General features: G+C 40.1%; 1 long non-coding RNA gene across 1 annotated transcript in view; it reads left to right on the top strand.

Moving 5' to 3' along the window:
• Nucleotides 1–9734, top strand: part of LOC107184427 — a 26873-nt gene that overhangs the window by 4741 nt on the left and 12398 nt on the right. Inside the window, exon 2 of the long non-coding RNA XR_001515256.1 lies at nucleotides 5489–5495. This is a non-coding gene — a long non-coding RNA (uncharacterized LOC107184427). The remainder of the gene's footprint in view (nucleotides 1–5488; nucleotides 5496–9734) is intronic.

Raw genomic sequence — 9734 nt, 5'->3', positions numbered from 1 at the left:
GTTAGAAGACAAAAGAAGAAAAAAGGGAAAATATACAAACTCAACTCTAAGGCAGTGTTTCACTTTTTGAGGTTTAAAGTCATAGTTTCCCAGGAACAAAATCTTATTTTGTTTCATTAAAGTTCACACTGAAAACACCTTCTTTTCTACAGGGGGAAATGAAATAAGAAGTCATTAGTTACAATATGAGAAAATACGGCTAAAGTTCCTTATTAAATAATGCTCATCTTTTTTGAATAGTGTTCTGAGTTGTTGCCTATTTTAAAATACTGTTCATTGGCCTGGCTGGGTAGCTCAGTTTGTTAGAGCATCATCCCGATAGGCCAAGGTTGCAGGTTTGATCCCCTGTCAGGACATATACAGGAATCAACCAAGGAATGCATAAACAAGTCAATGTTTTTTGTTTTCTCTCCCTCTCTCTCTCTCTCTCTCTCTCTCTCTCTCACTCTCTCTCTCTCTCTCAAATCAATAAATTAAAACAAAGTAAATTAAATAATCTTTAAAAAATGTCTCCAGACATTGATAATTATTTCCTGGGAGAGGCGGGTGAACTCATCCCTGTTTGAGAACCAGTGTTCTAGAAAAACACAGGATTATTGAATTTTCCTTAAACAAACCATGAATTTACATATATTCAATTACTGCTTTCCAACCATGATGACAGTACAAATCCTTTACACCTGTAAAGGCCCATGTCCTCTGTGAGGGTGCCCAGGCATGGGGAATCCAGCAGGAAACCATGTATGTATATAACGGCTTTCCCGAGGCCTATGTGGCTGTGGGTAGGGAGGGATTACTACGTGTATAAGTACATGCTAAAACAAGTAGCCCGAAGGAAGACAGTAAAGAAATATGGTTCTATAAACACTTATGCAAAGGAAATCATCGTAGTTTGGGGGCATAAGGGAACAGAATGTGCGAGGAGAGGGTCAGGGCATGCTGCTCTGTGATGGTGACGGAGGGAGATCTGAGGGACCAGTCACCTTTAAAAGAAGTGAGGGGCTCACCCAGGCCCTAGTTAGTGGATCCCCAGACACTTTTTTTCTGCAGGAATTGATAATCTAAGCGAAAGAGGGTCATAACAAGAGTACTTTCCATGTGGCAAATGACAGCAAGACATTGCAAAACGGATGGAGAAGCACAGAGAGCCTTTAGCCAGGTCTGGGGGGTTCAGGAAGGACCTCTAGAGAACGTCGCTCTCACTTCCCAGGTGTAGAAACTGATCCTCATGCACATGCCCAAGATCACAGAGCTCATGGGAAACAGACCCAATTCAATCCCAAGCCTCCAACCCCAATGCCACGTTCTTTCCATCCTTCAGCTTCCTCCCTGCAGCCCTTTGCTCATTTCTCCTCTTTAGCACTGACTTCATCCTAACACATGTTGCATGGCAACACTTCCCATAACCTGGGACAGTACATGTAGTTTTGCTTAAATACTATTCCATTATGATTTCATGGGTCAAAGGTGATTTGGAAAATTATCAGTGTTTTTTTTAACTACATTATCTATCTGATTAGGAAGACTGTCAGCTCCTTGTCAAAGACTACTGAGCAATAAATACTTAAGATGTGGTTATCAGTTTTCTCATTTATAAACTGTTAGAGTAACTGTAAGGATTAATTAATATGCATAGGCCATCCAGAACAGTGCTGGTATAGGTCTGAGCTCAGCTATAATTACTGAATGAGAGGATGACTGATGGGTGGGTGGGTGAATGGATGGAGAATAGGGCATGTGCTTGTTCTCAATGAGCTTCCACAGCCCTCACCACCCACTACTTGATTCTAAGTCAATCCCAGTTATAAGTGTGGTCGACTCCCCTTTCAGGCCACATTAAATGTCATTTTCTATTTGCTAAGCAGACATTAGGACAACAATGTCCAGAATGTTCCCTGCCCCCACTAAGGCTGGGGTATAACCCTCATTCCTCATCAAACCTAAAAAAAAAAAAAAAAAAATCAAATAAGAAAACATAGTCCAAAGTAGAAAGAGAGAGAGAGAGACCAGGGCCCATTAGGAGGGCTACTGGAAAACACATGAATTTTAGAATGATTTTTAATATCAAAGGAAGATTTTTACAGTTGATTCTTAAAGTGAAGACAGCATTCATGTGTCAGTAGAAAAATATATTAAAGGTGAGACAGACTGCATTCCCATATTCCCTCTCCATTTATTCAACAATGTTTATTGACCATGGACTATGTGCCAGGCACCAGATTTCATGGTAAAAGAAAGAAAGAAAGAAAGAAAGTCTACAAGGTCTCTGCTGTCGTGGAGTAGAGGAGACAACGCTGAAACCGTCGCCACGTGAATAAAATAATTACATGTTGTGAAAAGCGGTAAAAAGGAAACAAAGAAGGGACTGTAGTGGAAAATAACAGGGAAGCTTCTCAGACAGACTCCTCTGAGAATACAGCAGCTGGAATGACACCTGAGGGAGGAGGTGGAGCCAGCCAGGCTTGAGTCCTGTCCTTCCCTCCTTACCAACTCCTGGGCCATTTATGATGTAAAACAAGTTAGGTGAGCAAAATATTCCTGCACTAATTGCTTCATTTCATGATAACCAAAATAAATTGCATTTTCCCCAATTTTCTTAATTTTTTAAAATATCTTTTTAATGGTTTCAGACAGGGAGAGGGAGAGAAAGATAGAAACATCAATGATGAGCTGCTTCCTCCACACCCGCCACTGGGAAGCGGGCCTGCAACCCAGGCATGTACTCTGACCAGGAATTGAACCAGTGACCTTTTGGTTCATGGGTTGTTGCTCACTGAGCCACACCACTGGGCTATAGTTCATTCCTCTTTACTGCTGAGCGGTTTTCTATTGTATGGGTATACCATCATCTGTTTATCCAATCACCTGTTGATGGACATTTGGGTTGTTCTCAGGTTTTGGTGATTACAAATAAAGCTGCTATGAACATTTGGTCCCAAGTCTTGTGGGCACGTAAGTCTTGTGGGCACGTGCTTTAATTTCTCTTAATCAATGCGTAGAAGTAGTAATATGGTAAATGTATGTTTAACCTCCTTAGAAATTGCTAAACTGTTTTCTTAAGATATTGTAGCATTTTAATTCTCACTAGCCATGTTATTTCCAACTGTTTGCCCAAAGTTGGTACTATCTTTTTTTTTTTATTATTGATTTTTTACAGAGAGGAAAGGAGAGAGATAGAGAGTTAGAAACATCGATGAGAGAGAAACATCGATCAGCTGCCTCCTGCACATCCCCCACTGGGGAAGTGCGCGCAACCCAGGTACATGCCCTTGACCGGAATCGAACCTGGGACCTTTCAGTCCGCAGGCCGACGCTCTATCCACTGAGCCAAACCGGTTTCGGTGGTACTATCTTTTTAATTTTAGCCTTTTTAGTGTGTGTGTAGTGATATCTCAGTGTGATTTTTATCACCTCAATTCATGAAGGATATTTTCGCTGGATAAAGAATTCTGGGTTGTTCAGGTGTTTTTTTCTTTCAGCACTTCAAGATGTTGTTCATCTATCTCTTTGCTTCCATCTTTCTGATGAGATGTCCACAGTCATTTCAATCGTTGCTTCTTTATATGTGCTCCCCTCTTTTCCTCTGAGCACTTTCCATTTTCTTCTCAACCTTTGTTTTTTGGCAGTGTGACTATGCTGTATCTAAGAAAGGTCTTATTATCTTTCTTGGGCTTCACTTAGTAAATTGTCTCTGTCCTTCACCAATTTGGGAAATGTTCGGCCACTATTTCTCCATAATATCTTAACCAATGTAGGAGAAAAAAAGGTTCTACCTACAGCTTTCACATACCTTTTGCAACAGAAACTAATCTGCTGATGTCTGACAGTGAGGGCCATCTTTCCACAAAAATACAGAAAAACTCTTTTTGAGTCGATTAGTCAAAGATAGCACAGAGACACACTAACTCATCCTTCATCCATTCACAGGTACTGTTTTAGGTGCTGAGGACAGAATAATGAACAAAACAATAATAGTTAATTCTTAGAGAATGTAAGGAACACTTAAAAATATATATATTATCTTATTTAATTCTCATTATAACTCCATAAATAAGTCATATCCCCATTTTACAGATGAGGAAGCTGAGACTTAAAGAGGTTAACTAATATGTTTAAGGTTACACAGCTAGTAAATACCAGAGATAGACTTTGAACTTAGCTAGTCGAGCTCTGGAATGTGCACTTTCAATCTGTACTACTTTACTTGCCAAAGGCAAGAAATGGAGGCCAGAGGATGGGCAGCCTTTATCTTTAGCCATGTGAGTACTAGGCAAATCACTCCTTCTGACACTTTTCCTTGTCTGTAAAATTAGTGGGATTCACTATCAGTGGTTCTCAACCTTCCTAATGCCGCGACCCTTTAATACAGTTCCTCATGTTGTGGTGACCCCCAACCATAAAATTATTTTCGTTGCTACTTCATAACTGTAATTTTGCTACTGTTATGAATCGTAATGTAAATATCTGATATGCTATATGTGTTTTCCGATGGTCATGACCCACAGGTTGAGAACCTCTGCACTAGATGAAAACTAAACTCTCTTCCAGCCTGGAGAGTTTATTATTGTAGACCTTGAGAGCAAAGGCAGGTACAGGTTAACTAAAATTAATGAAATCAAATATGGAAACAACATCTCTAATAATAAAAGCATAATATTATTCTGGATGACCTTCCGGACGAAGCCAGGGCTGTGAGGGAAGCCCAGGTCCCAGGTGCCAGAGGGAAGCCGGTGCCGGCAGCCGGGGGAAGGAAGGCCTACTCTTGCACGAATTTCGTGCATCGGGCCTCTGGTAGTATTATATAAAAAAGGACAGTAGTTGCTATCCAGAGTGGATCCACATATATATACAAATTCATGGAGAGATCATCAATAGTTTTTATGCATATGATGGCTTTCAGATTTTTTTTTTTTCATTTTGAATGAGTGTGTTAAAAAAAAAGAAAAAGAAAGTGACCAAATAGCTTCCCATAGTGCTTCCCTTCTTACTGAAACCTAGTTTTCCCTTTTCTTTGATGAGTATATGACATGCTGTTTCCATAACAATCATATAAAAGAGTTGTGTGTTTAAAAAAAAAAAAGTCTGCAAAGTTCTTTTTGTAGCAAAAGCAGCTTGCCAGTAGACATACCGGAAGCAGATGGTACTAGAAAAACAGAAGAGATGACATAGCAACAATTCAAAAGATACCAAACTAAAACATTTTTAAAGGATGGACATTCAATCTTAAAAAGTACAAGGATGTGACAGGACTTCAGAATTAGGAGGGACTGTTAATGCTGCCTTTGATTTTTAAAAATCCTAGTTTAAAAATAACTTTTTAAAACATATCTAACTTCAAAATATTTAAAACACAGTATCTTTAAGATTTAAAAATGGAGCTGATAAGGAAATTAATAAGTAAACCTAAAATGCAGGGATGTTAAACACAGAGATCAAAGCAAGGTCGTTGTGGGCCCGGCCGGGTAGACCAGTTGGTTGATAAACTAAGATTGCAGGTTGATCCCAGGCAGGGCACAAAGAAGAATCAATTGATGAATGCATAAATAAGTAGAACAACAAATCAATGTTTCTCTCTCTCCCTCCTCTCTGTCTCTAAAGTCAATAAATAAAAAATAAATAAAGCAAGGTCATTATGGTATTTTCTTAGTAAAGAAACTTCATTCTATGACAAGATTCTAGTTCATGAGGACTCTCAAATAACAAAAAACAAAATAGCAAACAATTAAGATTTATTGAAGGATATTCAGATGCTGGGCACTGTGTTAAGTACTTTACATTGATTGTCTTATCCTCACCACAACCCTAGGGAGTAGGTATTATTTATTATTATTGCACTTTATAGATATGAAAACCGAGGCTTAGAGAGGTTAAATCACTTGCCAAAAATCCCATCGCTAGCTGTGGTAGAGCCAACAGGGATTTGAGTGAAGGCTTTCTGACTGCCTCACTCTGAAAGCACTACTAGTATACTATATACATAACGGATAAAAACAAACAAAAAAGAAAAACTCCGTGCCAATTATTGCTCTAACTTGGTGCAAAAACACATGCTCAGCACTTTTCTTATCTAATTTTCATAGTAGTCTTATGGGATAGGAATTGTCATCTTCTTTTTATGGATGAGGAGGCTGAAGCTTAAAGGGGCCAAATAACTTGCCCAGAGCCATTCAGCCAGTAAGTGATGGATTCAAGATGTGGGTCCAGGTCTGCCTATCTCTGAAGCCCCAATGGTTTTCACAGGCCCCTGGGAGGGTGGAGGGGGTAGGAATCACAGTGAACACCCCAGACAGATATGTCTTTCTCTCTGTACCTGTCCAGGGAGGAGCAAGATCCCTCTCCCACCTTTTTTTCAAGGGCAATCACCCAAAACACTCATGCTCCAAGGTAGTTCTACTCCCAGTTTCCACCCAAACAAGGTGAAACCCTCTCTATTCCGAGCAGGTTTTTCTCCTAATGTCTTAGTGCCACCTCCCGCCCCAGCCTGGGTCCCTCCTGAGTGCTCAGAAGCACCCTGGGCTTACCTGGTTCCAGCACTCACACTCCCCTGGAATCATCTGTTTGCTGCTAGTGTTCCCCCTCCCACCTCTACAGGGCTCTGCCGCACACACCATCCAACAGTGATTGTTTTTTATCTCCTCGATGTCTAGCTAAGTACCTGGCACACAGTAGCTGCTCAGTGAATGTTGATGGATGAATAAAGACTGACTTCTGAAGTCCTGCACAATTACCAACTGAATACCATAATATGAAAGTCCCTGCCACTTACAGTACACACACACACACACACACACACACTGTCACATGTATTTGTGAATCTATAGATTTATACTTAAGTGAAATGGACAAAAGAGTACTCATGCCAAAACCGGTTTGGCTCAGTGGATGGAGCGTCGGCCTGCGGACTGAAGGGTCCCGGGTTCGATTCCAGTCAAGGTCATGTACCTGGGTTGCAGGCACATCCCCAGTGGGAGATGTGAAGGAGGCAGCTGATCGATGCATCTTTCTCATCGATGTTTCTAACTCTCTATCTCTCTCCCTTCCTCTCTGTAAAAAATCAATTAAATATATTTTTTAAAAAAGAGTACTCATTACTAGAATGAATAATGATAATTGATAGAGTAAATTTCTCTATAGTTTGAGCAGAGTTTTCTTTTTTCAGCTTTTTTAAAAAAAGCTAATGATTGTTTTCTAATTATAATAAGCACTAACATTTGTAAAACTGGCCTGCATGTTCAGGTACATTTTCTTATTTCATCCTAATGGTCAGTTCTGTGAAATAGGTACTATTAGTTGTTTTTTTTTTTTTTTACAGTAGAATACCAAGTTCAAGGATGATTTATTCCAGATCACATAGCTAATAAATAAGATTACTGGGAACAGACTCTAGCTCTGTAGTCCAGTGTTCTTTCAACTGTGTCACCTATGAAGACAGAAATACTGAACTGAATGCTGTCTATAAAATGTGTATTCATCAAAAATAGTGAGGGAAGCCGAAACCGGTTTGGCTCAGTGGATGGAGCGTCGGCCTGCGGACTGAAGGGTCCCGGGTTCGATTCCGGTCAAGGGCATGTGCCTGGGTTGCGGGCATATCCCCAGTGGGAGGTGTGCAGGAGGCAGCTGATCGATGTTTCTCTCTCATTGATGTTTCTAACTCTCTATCTCTCTCCCTTCTTCTCTGTAAAAAATCAATAAAATATATTTAAAAAAAAATAGTGAGGGAAGACTATCCTTTCTTCTCCTTTTTTTTTTTTTTAAATCCTTTCCTTCATACCAAATGAAAGGGCATCTATCCTGATAGGCACTGGCTTTGGAATCATGAGAAGAGTAATAGAAATAACTTTAGTTTCCTGGCATATTCTTTAGACTTCTCTAAACCCCTAAAAGGAAATTAACACTTCACTATATAACCCCCTCTACAATATTTTACTATGTACATACATAACCTATTTCAAAACTTTTAGAAATAGAAAGATACCAATGAGTTTATTTTCTCTACTCTCAATGTCACAAGGCAAACCAACTGAGAGCAGGTGTTGTCCAAAAAGCTTATAGAAACACAATTTTAACTAGATAACTGAGTGCCCCCATATGATTTCATGTCATGCATGACATTAGAATTGTGAGGTAGGTACTGAGGTTGAATCATGAGCAGCCCTGTTACAGATGCACTGAGAAACCAAGAACTACTGGCTATCACAGCTCTGTAAGCAGCAGAACCGAATGCCTGATTTCCTGACTTCAATGCTATTACTTAGACCTGCTAGAAAAAGTTAGGACTAGCTCTCTGGTCAGATTCCTGGGTTCCAAAGCTGCTATGCTGGGCCCTAATGTACTCACAATAAAGATCTCCAAGAAGTATTAAGTGAAAAAAGCAAGGTAATATATTGTATTTTACCATTTTGTGCAAAAAAATTGAAACTTTAAAAAATAATGTCTGCATTTGCTTATGATGCATAAGCTATCAGTTGCCTTACAGGTCCCTCCATCTGCAAAATGAGGGTAGTGAGGTTACATTAAATACTGCAAATGTTAGAATAGTGCCTGGCACACTGAATGAAGTACCATTTTACTTGAATTCTCAAGCCAAATATTCCTTGGCTTAATCATATTTTTAAATATCCTTTAAAAATCATTTAAAAATATATTTTTATTGATTTTAGAGAGGAAGGGAGAGGGAGAGATAGAAACATCAATTAAAGAGAATCATTGATCAGTTGTCTCCCACACGCCCCACACTAGGGGAAGGAGCCCGAAACCCAGGCATGTGCCCTGACCAGGAATCAAACCCTGACACCCTGGTTCATAGGTCGACCACTGAGTTATGCGGGCTGGGCTTAAAACATAATTTTTAATTGGCACAGGCAAGATGAAAACGTGGCAAACCACAGCAAAATGTAATTACTTAAAGCTGCTTTAAATTGGGTCCAATAGAGTAATTAGCCAATACTGAAACATGTTTGGTGAATCACAATTACAGATATCAAAGAACTAGTAGTGTTTACCCATTTACTAAGCAAATTAATAACTAAAATCCTTTTTAAAAAAAAAATAGGGTCTTGCATATGATCTCTACAGTGTATTTTAACAGTCTGCTACTCTAAATAGTATGAGCAGCTTTAAGAAAAATCTTCAGCAAAATTCGACCTTAGGTTTTTGACCCAAAAGCACATTGACAAGTCTCAACAATGTTACTGTTACCGTTTTAACATTTAAAAGGCATACTGTGCCCCAAACCTGTTTGGCTCAGTGGATAGAGCGACGGCCTGTGGACTGAAGGGTCCCAGGTTCCATTCCGGTGAAGGTCATGTACCTGGGTTGCGGGCACATCCCCAGTGGGGGATGTAGGGGATGTGCAGGAGGCGGCTGATCCATGTTTCTCTCTCATCGGTGTTCCTGACTCTCTATCTCTCTCCCTTCCTCTCTGTAAAAAATCAATAAAATATATTTTAAAAAAAATAAAAGGCATACTGTGTCTGCTCTAAAGTCGTGGGGGGGAATGTTTATGGATTAGGATTATGTTCAAAACATAGGCTCAAGGAGAAAGAGCTTTTTTATTTTTTTTTAAGTATATTTGCTTCAGTCTTTTAGAGGCTAAGCCACCCTGACGAAAACCGACCCCCACCCTGAGCCACGTGGGTTCTCCGCCTCCGCCCCGGCGCTTCCTTCCGCACTCGGAGCACCGAAGCAGTGACCTCAAGGGGGGGCGTGTCCGGGGGCGGATCCGGGTGACCCGG

This window comes from Myotis davidii, unplaced genomic scaffold, assembly GCF_000327345.1.
Source record: "Myotis davidii unplaced genomic scaffold, ASM32734v1 scaffold104, whole genome shotgun sequence".
Taxonomy (NCBI): domain Eukaryota; kingdom Metazoa; phylum Chordata; class Mammalia; order Chiroptera; family Vespertilionidae; genus Myotis; species Myotis davidii.
This window is presented reverse-complemented; position numbering and strand designations above follow the sequence as displayed.